This window comes from Lynx rufus, unplaced genomic scaffold, assembly GCF_022079265.1.
Source record: "Lynx rufus isolate CCGP_SWC_20201006 ecotype Redwood Valley unplaced genomic scaffold, mLynRuf1.p SCAF_3, whole genome shotgun sequence".
In the NCBI taxonomy this organism is placed as follows: Eukaryota; Metazoa; Chordata; class Mammalia; order Carnivora; family Felidae; genus Lynx; species Lynx rufus.
Window position 1 is genome coordinate 134,091,556 of NW_025814845.1, and position 15,840 is coordinate 134,107,395.

Below are 15,840 nucleotides of genomic sequence, written 5' to 3' on the forward strand. Positions count from 1 at the left end.
TCTCTCTGCCCATCCCTACTCATGCTCTGTTTCTGTCTCTCAAAAATGAATAAATGTTAAAAAAAAAAAAAAGAATAGACTGGCTGGACAAAACAGTAGAGCACATGTAGCACACATTGGAGGCACTCCTAGAAGACCCAGGCCCTTGGGAACAGGGAATACTATGCATCAGGGCACTACAGGACCACTCTTTCATAAGGCCATTACTCTGAAAAACAAGAGATGTAGCTTACTTTCCTAACATAGATAAATAGGCACAGAGACTTAGATAAAATGAGAAGACAAAGAAATTTGTACTAAATGAAAGAACAGGATAAAGCCATGGCCAGAGATTTAAGCAAAACAGATATAAGCAATATGCCTTATGGAGTATATAAAGCAAGGATCATAAGGCCACTCACTGAACTTAAGAGTGGAAGACGTCAGTGAGACCCTTAACACAGTGATAAAAAAGAACCAATCAGAGATGAAGAGTGCAATGAATGAGATTGGAAACACTCTGATGCAATGAACAGCAGGCTGGAAGAAGCAGAGGAATGAAATAAGACCTAGAAGAGAGAGTACTAGAAAATAATAAAGATGAACAAAATAGAGAAAAAGGAATTATGCAAAACCAGAATAGATTTAAGAACTCTGGATTTCATCAAGCATAATAATATTTGCAGGTGCCTGGGTGGCTCACTTGGTTAAGTGTCTGATTCTTGATTTAGATCAGGTCATGATCTCATGGTTCATGAGACTGAGCCTTGCATGGGGCTCTGCGCTGTCAACATGGAGACTGCTTGGGATTCTCTCTCCCTCTCTATCTGCCCCTCCCCCATTTGTGCTTGCTCTCTCTCTCTCGCTCTCAAAATAAATAAATAATATAAATTTTAAAAAAGTAATAATATTTGTATTATAGGAGCCCCAGAAGAAGAAGAAAGGGAGGTAGAAAATTTGTTTGAAGAGATAATAGTTGAAAACTTCCCTAATCTGGGGAATGAAACAGATATCCAGATTCAGGAGGCACAGAAAATCCCTAACAAAGTTAACAAAAGCATATCTACATAAATACATATTATCAATGAAATGGCAAAATATAGAGATAAAGAAAAAAAATTTAAAGCAGCAAGACAAAAGAACGCAGTTACATACAAGGGAAACTCTGTAAGGCTATCAGGGGATTTTTTCAGCAGAAACTTTCCAAGCCAGAAGGGAGTGGTATGATATATCCAAATTGCTGACTGGGAAAAATCTGCATCTGCAGTCAAGAATATTCTAGCCCAGTAAGGCTATCATTCAGAATAGAAGGAAAGATAGAGTTTCCCAGACAAACAAAAACTAAAGGAACTCAGGACCATTAAGCCAGCCCTGAAAGAAATCTTAAAGGGAACTCTTTTAGTGGAAAGGAAAGACCAGAGGAGACAGTATGAAGGTAGGAAACACAAAAGCAGTGAAAATGAACATTTTTATAAAATTTCAGTCAAGATACTTACAAAATAAAAGGATGTAAAATATAACATACCTAAAATGTGGGGAGGAGAGCAATAAAGTATGGATTCAAACTTAAATGATTATCAAATTAATATAGACTGCTATATGCAGATGTTATATGCAAACCTAATGGTAACCACAAATCAAGAACCCCTGATAAATAGGCAAAGCATAAAAATCCAGGAAGCTATGAAAGACAGAAAGACAAGAAAAGATCAGAGAAAATCTTCAGAAACAACCAAAACCAGGTAATAGAATACAATGAACACATATCAATAGTTACTTTGAATGCAAACGGACTAAATGCTCCAATAGAAAGACATACGGTGACAGAATGGATAAAAAGGTTTATCCATATGCTGCTTAAAAATACTCATTTTAGGAGCGCCTGGGTGGCTCAGTTGGTTAAGCATCCAACTTCGGCCCAGGTCATGATCCTGCACTTTGTGGTTCGAGCCCTGCGTTGGGCTCTGTTCTGACAGCTCAGAGCCTGGAGTCTGCTTCAGATTCTGTATCTCCCTCTCTCTCTGCTCCTTCCCTGCTTGCACTCTGTGTCCCCAAAATAAGTAAATATTTTTTTAAAAATTTTAAAAAGACTCATTTTAGACTTAAAGACACCTGCAAATTTAATGTGAGAGGATGGAGAAATATGTATCATGCAAATGGATGTCAAAAGAAAGCCAAACTAGCAATACTTATATTGGACAAAATAGACTTTAAAACAAAGACTGTAGCAAGAGACAAAGAAGGATATTATATAATAATAAAAGGAACAATCCAAGAAGAAGATATAACAATTATAAATATTTATGTAACCAACATGGGAGCACCCAAGTACATAAAACAGTTAATAACAAACATAAAGAAACTAATCAGAAATAGTACAATAATAGGAGAGAATTATTAACACTCACTTGCATTAATGGACAGATCATCTAAACAGAAAATCAACAAGGAAATAATGGCTTTGAACGACACACTGGACCAGATGGATTCTGGTCCTAAAAACAGCAGAACACACATTCTTATCAAGTGCACATGGAACATTCTCTAGAGAGGATTACATATTAGGCCACAAGACAAGCCTCAACAAAATAAAAAAGATCTAAGTCATACCATGTACCTTTTCTGACCACAATGCTATGAAACTAGAACTCAGCCACAAGAAACCAATCTTGAAAGACCACAAATACATGGAGGTTAGAAACATGCTACCGAACAATGGAAAACCAAGAAATAAAAGAAATAAAACCTACATGGAAACAAACGAAAATGAAAAAATAATTGTGTCAAAACCTTTTGGATGCAGCAAAAGCAGTTCTAAGAGAGAAGTTTATAGCAATACAGGACTACCTCAAAAGGCAAGAAAAATCTTAAATAAACAACCTAACCTTACACCTAAAGAAGCTAGAAACTGAACAACAACCAAAACCTAAAACCAGAAGAAGGAAAGGAATAATAAAGATTAGAGCTGAAATAAATGATATAGAAACTAAAAATAACCAATAGAACAGATCAATGAAACCTGGAGCTTGTTCTTTGAAAAATCAATAAAATTGGTAAACCTCTAGCCAGACTTATGAAGAAAAAAAGAGAAATGTTTCAATTAAAATCACAAAAGAGAGAAGAGAAGCAACAACCAACATCACAGAAATACAAACAATTATAAAAGAATATTATGAAAGAACTATATGCCAACTAAGTGGATAACCTAGAAGATAGATAAATTCCTAGAAACATATAACCTACTGAAACTGAATCAGGAAGAAAAACAAAATCTGAATATACCAAATACCAGCAAATAAATTGATTCAGTAATAAAAAAACTTCCAACAAACAAAAGTTCAGGACCAGATGACATCACAGGCATTCTACCAAACATTTAAAGAAGAGTTAATATCTATTCTTCTCAAACTATTCCAAAAATAGTGGAGGAAGGAAAACTTCCAAATTCATTCTATGAGGCCAGAATTACTCTGATATCAAAGACACCACAAAAAAGGAGAACTAGAGGACACTATCTCTGATGAACATAGATGCAAAAATCCTCAACAAAATACTAGCAAATTGAATCCAGTAATACATTTAAAAAAATCATTCGTCATCATCAAGCACAATTTATTCCTGGGTTGCAAGTGGTTCAATATTTGCAAATTAATCAACATGAGCATCATCAATAAGAGAAAGGATAAGACCTGTAGGATCATTTCAATAGATGCAGAAAAAACATGACAAAGCACAACATCCCTTCATGATAAAAACCCTCAACAAAGTAGATTTAGAGGGAATATAACTCAACATAATAAAGACCATATAGGAAAATTTCAGTTAACATCATCCTTACTGGGGAAAAACTGAGAAATTTTCCCCTAAGATCAGAAACAAGACAAGGATGTCCACTATCACCATTTTTATTGAACATTGTACTGGAAGTTCCAGCCACAGGATTCTGACAACAAAAAGAGACAAAAGGCATCCAAATAAGTATGGAAAAAGTAAAACTTTCATGATTTGCAGAGACATGAAGCTGTATATAGAAAACCAAAAGACTGCACCAAAAACCTGCTAGAGCTGATAAATTCAGTAAAGTTGCAGGATACAAAATCAACCCACAGAAATCTGTTGAATTTCAAAAAAAAAAAGGAGAAGAAGAAGAAATCTGTTGCATTTCTAATACACCAATAATGAAGCGGCAGAAAGAGAAATTAAGAAAACAATCCCATGTACAACTGCACCGAAAATAGTAAGATACTGAGGATTAACCTAACCAAAGAAGTGAAAGACCTGTATTCTGAAAACTATAAAACACTGATGAAAGAAACTCAAGATGACACAAAGAAATGTAAAGATATTCCATGCTCATGGATTGGAAAAACAATTATTGTTGAAATGTCTATACTACCCAAAGCAATCTACACATTTAATGCAATCCCTATCAAAATACCAACAGAACTAGAAAAAACAAAATTTTTCACAGAACTAGAACAAACAATCCTGAAATTTGTATGGGACCATAAAAGACTTTGACTAGACAAAGCAATCTTGAAAAAGGAAAACAAAGCTGGTGGCATCATAATTCCGGACTTGAATTATATCACAATACTGTGGTACTCAAAACAGTGTGGTACTGGTACAAAAAATAGACACATGGATCAATGGAACAGAATAGAAAACCCATAAATGGACCCACAGTTATAGTCACATAATCTTTGACAAAGCAGAAAGGAATATCCCATGGGAAAAGACAGTCTCTTCAACAAATGGTGTTGGAAAAACTGGACAGCATCATGCAAAAGAAAGAAACTGGACCACTTTCTTACACCATACACAAAAATAAATTAAAAAATGGATGAAAGATCTAAATCTGAGGCCTGAAACCATTTAAAATCCTAGAAAAGAGCCCAGGCAGTAAATTCTCTGACTTTGGCCATAGCAACTCTTTTGTAAATAGGTCCCTGAGGCCAATCAAAAGCAAAGGGAAGGGAACCAAAAGCAAAAATAACTATTATATTTAAATAATAAACTATTGGGGCTACATCAAAATAAAAAGCTTCTGCACAGTGAACGAATGGGAGAAGATATTTGCAAACACATATTTATTACATATATAATAAAATATTATTATTCCATAAAAAAGAACAAAATCTTGCCATTTGCAACAATATGGATGGAGCCAGAGAGTATAATGCTAAGCAAAATAAGTCATTCAGAGAAAGACAAATACCATGTGATTTTATTCATATGTGGAATTTAAGAAAGAAAACAAATAAGCAAACCAAAAAACAGAGTCTTAATTATAGAGAACTGATGGTTACCAGAGGGGATATGGGTGGGGGAATGGGTAAAATAGGTGTTGGGGATTAAGAAGTGCACTTATCATGATGAACACAGATGATGTATGAAATTGTTTAATCAATATATTGTACACCTAAAATTTATATAATACTGTACGTTAACTAATTGGAATTAAAACACAAACTTAAAAGAAAAAAGGAATTACCCATGTGAACAATAAAGAGAAACATTGAAAAAAAAATGAAAAGACCTTCAAGAAACTGTGTAGTCTATTACAAAATATTCAACATTCTTGCCATTAGAGTTCCATAAGGAGCAGAGAAAGAGGACAAAACTGAAAAGAAAAAAAAAACCACTTGAACAAATAATGGCTTAAAAGTGAGACAGAAATGACATCTTAACTTTATAAGGAAAAACAATTTGAGTAACAATAGATTTGTCTTGAGAAACCATGGAAGCTAGAAGTAAGAGAAACATTTCTGAAGTGCTGAAAGAAAAGACCTGTTGATACAAAAAACTACACTCAGCTAAATATCCTTCACAAATGAAGAGGAAATCAAAGCATTCTTAGATGAAGAAAAACTAAACAGATCTCTTGCCAGTAGATTTACCCTAAAAGATGGCTAAAAGAGTTCCTAAAACAGAAAGCAAATAATGGAAGAAAAAAATTTGCAACATCTGAAAGGAAGAGGGATTGATGGAGAGAGTAAGTATATTGTAAATAGAGTACTTTCTTTCTCTTCTTCTAAATTATGTTTAAGAGGTGAAGCAAAAATTATACCACAGCTAGATATAGTTCTTAACATATGTAAGGGAAATATTTAAGCCAATTATTACAAATGGGAGAGAGTAAAGGTCTAAAGAAAGATAAGATTTTTATACTTCTCTTAAACTGGTAAAATGGTTAAAATATTGATACCAGATAGTGACAAGTCATGTATGTATTATGTACCACTTAAATCAGTAAAAAGCTATCAAAAATACATTCAAAACAACTAAAGACAAATCAAAATAGAATACTAAAATATGTTCAAGTAACTCACAGGCAGGCAGGAAAAAGAAAACAGAGAAGTGAAAAACAGAACAGAAAACAAAATGGGAGACTTAAAGTCTAACACACCAGTAATTAAATTAAATGTAAATGGCCTAAATATACCAATTACAAAGACAAAGATTGGTAAAGTGCATTAAAAATCTGACCAACCTAGGGGCACTTGGGTGGCTTAGTTGGTTAAGTGTCTGACTTCAGCTCAGGTAATGATCTTGTGGTTTGTGGGTTCAAGCCCAACATCCAGCTCTGTGCTGACAGTTCAGAGCCTGGAACATGCTTTGGATTCTGTGTCTCCCTCTCTCTTCATGCCCCTCCCCTGCTCACATTCTCTCTCTCTCTCTCTCAAAAATAGACAACAAACATAAAAAAAAGAATCACCAAAAAAAAAAAAAAATCTGACCCACCTATATGCTGTCTACAAGAAACTCACCAAATATAACAATAGAGGCAAGTTGAAAGGAAAAAGATGGAATAAGTAATATCATGTAAACATTAATTTAAAAAAAAGCTGGAGTAGCTATATTAGTATCAGGTAAGTAGACTTAAGAGCAAAGAAAATTGCCAGAGATAGAGAAAGATATTACATAATGATAAAAGGATCAATCCATCAAGAAGGCATAGCAATCCTGAATGGGTATCTACCACACAACAGACCTTGAAAATACATGAAGCAAAACTAATAGAACTGAAAGAAAAAATAGACAAATCCAGAATTATAGTTGGAGATTTCAACACTCCTTTCTCAACAACTGATAGAAACAATTAGGCTGAAATTCAGCAACAGTATAAAAGCACCAAACAACCCCAACCAACAGGAGGTAATCAACATTTGTAGAGCAGTCCACCCAACAGCAACAGAATACACATTCTTTAAAATACCTATGGAATATATATCAATATAGATCATATCCATAATCATAAAGCAAACTTTACCATATTAACAGAAAACAACAATAACAAAATTGTATGATCATATTTATAAATGCAGAAAAAGCATTTGGCAAAATTTAATACCTATTTATGATAAAAACTCTCAGAATAATAGGAATAGACATGTAAGTCCTTGAAAAATAATAGGAAACACATGTGCTTTCAGAGCTGGATAACCTTAAATAAGAAAACTATAATTTCAAAAAGTGGACTGATCTACCCATAATTAGTAATAGACGTGAGACCTATTACTAAGCTTGTGACAGTTTCAGATTTGGGAATACCAGACCATTGGCCAACTATATGTCTGTCAAATGGTAACTTCAATTAAAATGTTCACCCTGGACATAATATCTATGTCCATTAGCTTTTCTTTCAGGAGGAGCAGTCTTTTACTTACTCAAAGGAGACTCTTGAGAGTTACTGTCATTTTCTAGTCTAACTTAACAACACTTTTTGTGAACCTAGAACTGCACAGTGTTATGTGTATCACAGCCTATAGATATCTTTTTACACTGGGGTGCCTGTGTGGCTCAGTGGGTTGAGTGTCTGACTCTTTATTTTGGCCCAGGTCATGATCCCAGGGTTGTGGGATTGAGCCCCATATTCAGCTCTGTGCTGAGCATGGAGTCTGCTTAAGATATATTCTCTCTCTCTCTCTCTCTCTCCTTCCCTCTGTCCCTCTTTCCCACATGAACTCTCTCTCTCTGTCAAAAATAAAAACAAAAACAAAAAAAGAAAACAGAAAAAAAAAGAAAAAGAAAAAAATCTTTCTATACCATGAATATACCAAAATTACTTTACCTAGACATTACCCTAGTATCCCAAGGCCATGTGTCTACGTAGCCTACATGAGAGTGGACACAGATGGCAATGACTGATATATATTGAGCCTTTTATTTGTGCTAGGCAGTGTTCTAGGCATGTCACCTTTAGTGACATGTTGATCTGTCACAACACTATAAGGTAGATATCCTTGCCATTGTTTACGTGAAGAAATAGGCATAGGAGGTAAGCAACTTGCTGCAGTTGTAGTTAGAAAGTTGGAGAGCTAGGCTATTTGAACACAGCCAGACTACCTCCAAAGTCTGTGGTCTTAATCATTACTCTGTAAATGATTAAACATTTGAATTTCTATACCCAGAAACGTCACATAAATGGTTTTCCTTGAAACTGCCTTGGCATCCATGATTTCTGAGTGGGAGGGAAGGCTTTTCTGTTCAGACTGAGTTGGAGGTTACTTTTTCTTTATAAAAAGTAGACAACTGTAAAACTCCTTCCAACCCTGTCTTACCTGATGTGAGTTACACAGGCTTGAACAAAATGTTAGCAGCCAAAGAGTGATGAACCACAAGTCCTGCAAGTTGTAGAAACACAAGGGACAGGCTTCAGTACTGTGTAATATTTCTTGTCTCCTTCCCCTATTTACCTCTCTCTGGCTTCAGAAAATTTTGCTTTTCCTTTGCAAAAAATCTACTATCCCTTGCCATGTTTAGATTGCTTCAACTTGGCTAGCTGAGTTTCCTACTCTTTAGTGTTGTAGTCAGTAGCATTAGATGGCTGAGCAATAGGGGAAAAGGGTAATGACTTACTCAGGCTAAATCTCCACATACAATACAGAAGCTGCAGAGGGGGAAGTAACTAGAGAGGGTCAGAATATAAATAGGCAGGGGCACAATTGAGCTTTAGGTTGAGCATATAAGAGATCCTGAGTAGTTATAAGGAGAGAGAGAGATTAAGAGTAGAAAGAGAGACATTTGAGAAGTGCTTCTGTGAATTTAAAATGGGACGTATTTCAATACTATTCAATATATGCAAGAAAAGATTACAATCTCTGTCAAAGCTCACCTTGCTTCTTGGGTTGTCTATAAATGCAACTCTGAGCAGAAAACTGGCTATAATGGGGCCCTTGTTTTATTAGGATTCCACACGTTTGACAGAGAAGGACCACTCCCAGAGGCTGACAGGTAGTTAAAGGAATTGTACAGAATGTTTTGAAGGAAAAAACTTTTAAAAATAATTGAGATGATAAAGAATAAAGAGCTTGCATTTATAAATCTGACTTCATATAACTGTAAACTAAAAATTGGAGACTTTTAACATTAGAAAGAACCAGAAAAACTCAAAAACAAGAAAGAGAAGATATTTAATAAGAAAAGAGTAAAATACTTTTAACTGTGTTATGAGTTGACCAGCTCCTAGGAGGAATTGGAGTATCAAAATCTCAGAGTTTATTATTTATTGTTCATCCTATGTGGTTAATTACAATAATGTATATCATTTTCATTTTGAAAAGTGGATTTAGTTATTCTTGTTAACTTTTTAGTTGTTTACACAACGTCTTGATCTAAATGACCCTTTGGTTATTCTCAGTTTCACTGTGAATGTGGATCCTTGCTAAAAATTGCAATAACATTTTGTTACTCAAAATAGGAAAATCAGATAAGCAGCACCCCCTGCAGGTTGGTTTCTTGATCCAGCATATTCTTGCCTGATTATATCACCTGTCATAATAATTTAACAAAGAAATTGTGAGAAACATGAAGGTAATAGTTTTGTAACAGAAATAACTGATATCAATATGAAAAATGTGTAAACTTTGATTTTGTAGATTCCATAATCTTTGTTTCCTATTTCTCTAGCTCATTTTTTCCTAATAAGAAAAAATTAAAATCAGACTGACAATATAGATCTACTCTAGAATGGAGAGAGAATACCCTATCTAGAAAAAATTTCTGACTTTAAGAATCCAAAGACTAGTTTGTGAAAGTGAACTTAAAAAGCCTATCAAAGCCATGAAATTGAGAGCTGTATTGGTCCTTTTTACTTCTATTTAGTTAGGAGAATTTTCAAAATTAAGAACTTTTGGTTCAGTTGCTCTTATTCTGTGTCTTACTGGAAATGAGAGTGTTGTGCTTTAAACATCATGTTTTCATTGCTGTCATTTAATCCTTTGGACAATTGAATTACTTATTTTCTTTTAAATTTCCCCAGGGTTAACAGATCTGACTATAGGTTCAGATTTTAGTAATGTGGTTTTGTAATCCTAGAGTATGTGGTCGTTTTAGAAAGAAAATAGTCCTTTCATGATTCAGCCCTAGGCATGAGAAAAGATAACTTCTCCTCTGACTCCAGTATTATCAGAGACTCCACAAACAACCAATTAACACTGTAGCTTAAGGACAAAAGTAAGGATCTGGCCTTAAGAAAGCAATGGTAATTTTGCCTTCAGAGACTGTCTGAACATACTATTAGATGTTTCCATGTGAAAGGTGCCACTTGGGTCCAACATGGGTGTAGTGGGCTTGTTAATTTTGTTTGGCCATTATCCATTTCCCCTTCCTCTGTTAATTGCATGTTTATTTGAGTAATGGAGTCCATCCCTTTCTATTATGTGGCCTGATTCATATGCGTAGCCTAGGCTTCAAGAAGAGTATATGGCTCTGGCTTGGCCAATCAGAGCACCATGACCCATCAGTGACAGGAACTGGGTAAGGGATGTGCTCATGACCTTGGCTGGGTCAAGTTCCTCACTGGGACTTTTGCTGGAACTTTTGGGAAAGATACAGAGCCTTCTGCTAGGTTGCTAAATTGACAATGGGAAACTGGCACTTCTGATAGCCTCCCCCCCCGCCCCCCCCCCCAATACTTGAAAGCATTAGCCTTTGCCTGAGAAAAAGCCAACCCAGAAAAAAGCAAATCAAAGAGATGGAGCCAATAAGAAATTCCTGAAGATGTAACTGAGTACGTCTCTCTGTGCCTGAGCCCATCCATACTCTTGCGCTTGTCAGTCTTGTGTGTCATTAAGAATAAATTATAAGTAATCTTAATAATTATATAATTATTTTATGGTTTGTTTTAAGTTTATTTATTCTGAGAGAGACAGAGAAAGTACGAGTGGGGGAGGGGCAGAGGGAGAAAGAGAGAGAGAGAGAGAGACACAGAGAGAGAGAAACCTAAGCAGGTGGTCAGTGTGCAGAACATGATGTGGGGCTCAAATTCACAAAACTGTGAGATCATGACCTGAGCCAAAATCAAGAGTCTGACACTTAACCAACTGAGCCACTTCAAGCGTCCCTATTAATAATTATTATTAATATTTTAAGCCAATATAAGCTGAGTTACACTGGCAACTGAAAGAGTTTGATGAACACAATTAATTTTCTGTGAATTGGTACTATTGGCCATGACAAGGAATGAAATATTGTTAAGAGGTCTTGTAGTCCTAGAGGAGAGTGACTAGGACAATCATAGTTATGGGACAGAATTTCAAATTAGCTATTAAAATGGTACAGGCTGCCAGACAGAGAAAACTTGGTTTTATCAAATGACCCATATTATAATGTACAAGACATTGTTTAAAAAAAAAACAAAACCCTGCAGACTGGTACACGTTGTTCAAAATGAATAAAAGCTATATATATATGTTAGGCTGAAAAACAGTCCCCCAGAGATATCTATTTCCCTGAACATGTGAAGGTTACATTATATGGCAAAAAGGACTTTACTGAGGTAATTACAGATCTTGAGGTGGGGCAATTATACTGGATTATCTGGATCGGCTCTAATTGTAATCATGAAGATATATAAATATAAGAGAGATGTAAGAAGGTCAAAAGAGGAAATGGATGATGTGAAGACAGAAGCGGAGTTTGGAGTGATGTCACTATGAACCAAGGGTGCCAAGGCAGTCCTGGAGGCTGGAAGAATCGAGGAACAAATTCTCCCTTGGACCCTCCTGAAGGAACCAGCCCTGTCAATGTGTGATGGATTTTAGACTTCTAATATCCTGAATGGTAATAGAATAAATTTGTGTTGGTTATGCCACTAAATCTGTAGTAAGTTGTTACAGTAGCAAAAGGAAACTAATACACATGTTAAGTGGATCCTTTTTTTTTTTTTAAGTTTATTTATTTTGAGAGAGAGAGCACACATGCATGCGTGCGTGTGTGCACAAGTGGGAGAGGGGCAGAGAGGGCAGAGAGAGGGAATCCCAAGTGTGGAGGCTGACATGGGGTTTGATCCCACGAACTGTGAGGTCATGACCTGAGCTGAAATCAAGAGTGGGACACTTAACTGACTGAGCTACCCAGGCACCCCACATGGATTTTTTTTTTTGAAACAGACAACCTCATATTGAAAAATATTTTTTCTCTTGAACCACAAGCAGCTTTAAGAGAGAAAAAAAGATCTCCAAACATACTTGGGCCTTATTCTCTGAGGTAATTAAAAGAACATTTCTAGTTAGGGTTAAAGATAGGGATTTCCCAACAAATTGGATTACTTAAGAGGATCATCAGGGTCAGATTATATCATGGTGTTCATGACTTGAACACCTTATTATCCAAGAGAGAGCATTGTTAAGAGGCCTTCAAAGGAAGGTGGGATGATTCTCGAGCTGACTTGAAGTAGGGAGAGACAAGAAGTTAAACTTCCCCTCCAGAGACAGTGTGTCAGTCAGGAAAGTATTTCCTGTCAGTTGAAGTATCTTTTTATAGCTGGGAAAAACTTGGGAAATCAACTTGTGAGCCATGGAAAAAGGTTTCTTCTGTTTATTTACTTTGGCTTTTTGAAATGTTCTTGGATTTGAGCAGATGTTTGACTGGAGAAAACAGACCTAAGGACAATTAAAGATATACCAAGTTGACTCTGCAGGAAACTAGCATTGTTTATTGCTGCATTTGAGAGAAGCTCCAAAATGGAGCAAGAAAGAAGACTGATGACCACCTCAGGCCTATATTCCCACAACGGCAGGCTGTGTTTCTGTTGCACCTTTGTGCAGCGAGTGAATTCACCTGAAACCTTCCCCAAAAGAGGGCAAAGTATGCTTTCTCCTCCACTTTAACTTAGACACCATGTCCCATCTTGGTGAAGTGCCATTTTGTTTAAAGGAACATATCCTGAATGTGTACAGCTAAAGACCCAGAAGAAGCCCATCATTAGAATGTAGGCTTGTCAGAAACCTTTATGCAGGTCTCTCTTTGCTTTAAACTCTCCTGGAGAAACAAGGACTGGCCAAGTTAGCCTAAGCACAATAACTCTTGGGCAAATATAGGGACATGATTCTCTCCCTACATTACCAACCTATAGACCACCAGTGGCGATACTTACCCTGAGGTAAGAAGTCCAAGGGAACCAACCTTGTGCATGGATTCAATACTGGAAGGGAGTGATAATGGTTTTAGGTATTTAACTTTCTGGTGTCAGTGGAGAGTTTTTTTTTTTTTTTTCTTTTTCTTTCTGACTTAGATTCTCCAAGGGTTGGCAATAGTGGTGAGCATAGGAGTGAGAAATGTGTGTGTGTGTGTGTGTGTGTGTGTGTGTGTGTGTGTGGTGGAGTGTGGTGGTTAAAAGAGGACATTACACTGAAAGATGAACTTAGATTTAAAACCAGCAGCTGCAAGGAATGGACCAGTAGACTGAGGCTCCTAGCTGGCAAATAAATATTTCTCCATAAAGACAGCTGATATTTCGTGGGGTATACTTTATTTTTTTAAAGTATATTTAATTATTTTTGAGAGAGAGGGTGGAGGAAGAGGCAGAGAGTGAGAATCTCAAGCAGATTCGGTGCTGTCAGTGCAGAGCCCAATGTGGGGCTTGATGTAGGGCTTGATCTTGAGAACTGTGAGATCATGACCTGAGCCGAAACCAAGAGTCGGGCACTTAACCGACTGAGTCACCCAGGCACCTCCTTGGATACATACTTTAAATGAGAGACAGTCTTTTATATGCTTTACATATTTAACCTATACAACAGCACTATGATGAGAGTGCGAATGTTATTTCCATTTAATAACTGGAAAACTGGAGGCGCAGGGAGTCCAAAGCACCCAGCCAGTAAGTGGGGGAACTAGGATTGCACTCAGGCCGTCTTCATCTAGAGCCACAAGGAGAAAAATGGAAGAGGAATGAAAGCGGCCACTCAAAACTGGATAATGATGCCTCCAAGGAAAAAAGAGCCTGCATGCTGCGACATTTTCATTTCTCTGGGCAAGTGCTTCCTTGAATGGAAGGCGGAGGCAGGCCAGGGTGACTCAGCCCCTGCCTGGGCAGCCCACTCTCTGGATGGGGTCCATCCTGCTGGTGTGGGGTACAGATGTGCTGGGGAGGGAATGCTGAGTTGGGAGATGGTGTCCATGGGACACATGCCTGAGGCTGAAGCTCAGGGCAGAGTAACATCCCTTTGTGCCTGAAATGGGGTTGTCCGACTTCCTGGGGGAATGTGCTTCTGTTTGCCATCAAACCAATTGGAATTAATTTAGCAAGTGTCAGTTGTTTCCCTCTGAACTGTGTCAAATGCTATTCTAAAATGAGACTAACTAGTGAAATCCTTTCGCAGACTTTTTTTTTTTTTTTTACAAGATTGAGATAATATTTCACAGAAAGATGCGATGGAATGAGGCAGCCCTTTTTAATCACAGACAAATTTCCCCTGAGGATTTTGACGCCTCTCTCACAGCATGGGGACCTGCTAGTGGGATGTGTGCCTTGGAGGAGTTTTGTTGTTGTTGTTGTTGTTGTTGTTGTTGTTGTTGTTGTCGTCGTTGTTTTTACTAGGAGTGGCTGACCTACTAATTCTCTCAATCATATACCTTGAGAACTAGTGCTAGATGCTGCTTTCACCTTCTCTTTGAGAATAAGCCACTGGGTACTTCCACCCTTCTAAACTTTTGAGAAATGGTTTGGAGATGGAGATGTCACCATTATTGTTATTAGTTGTGGATGTGAATTTACAAGGCAGGAAAGTCATCACCTAGAAGACAACTTAGTTTAGCACTTAGCTAAGTGCTGGCTGGAGACTGTGATGCAATCCCACTCCTTTGAAGGAACACGGTGGGAAAACAGATGCTGAGGAGGGACTTATTTCAAACATACTGAAGTCATTTATATACATGATTCTGGCAGGTAAGCAAGGGAGACCTAAGTGGGAGACCACGGGCCTGGTGTATCAGCATGAGAAAAGGTCATTCAGTTTAGGGGGTTGTGCACAGAGTTGAGCACCGAGCAGGGGAAGGCAGAGTGCTTGCGGACAGTTCAGCACTTGGGCACTGACAGTCACTGTGAATGGGGCTGTGGGCCAAGGGCCATCAGTCCACAGACAGCCTGTCTTTTTAGCGTCTGTGAAAACAAGATGGGGACAGTGAGTCCTTCATCCATCCCCTCTGACTTTCCTCTTCCTTTCCTACTCCACCCTCTCTTCTTCCTGCCCAACCCTCTTCACTTTTCCTGCCTTCTCCCCACTCCTTTTGTCTGCTCTCTTGATTTAGTTTCCTTTTTTTTTCTATGCTGTCAGTATCCTTTCCTTAAGAGGCATTGATTCCCCTATTCTGTGTCTTTCTCAAGAAAAATACTGCTTTGTTCAAAGTAACAAATCCTGCTCAGTTCCCCATCACCTCCCATGTTACCTCCCATTTTTTACTTCTCATAGCTGGCAACAAAGCTAGGTCAGGAATGGCAGAGGGGGCTCTGATGCCTCTCCAAGCCTGAACCCCACCCACAGCAGGACTGAAGGGAGAGCCACAGTGATCCAAGGGATCTGATATTCCATGACACCCCACCCTTTACGCTCTCTTTTCTTCATTATAAATTAT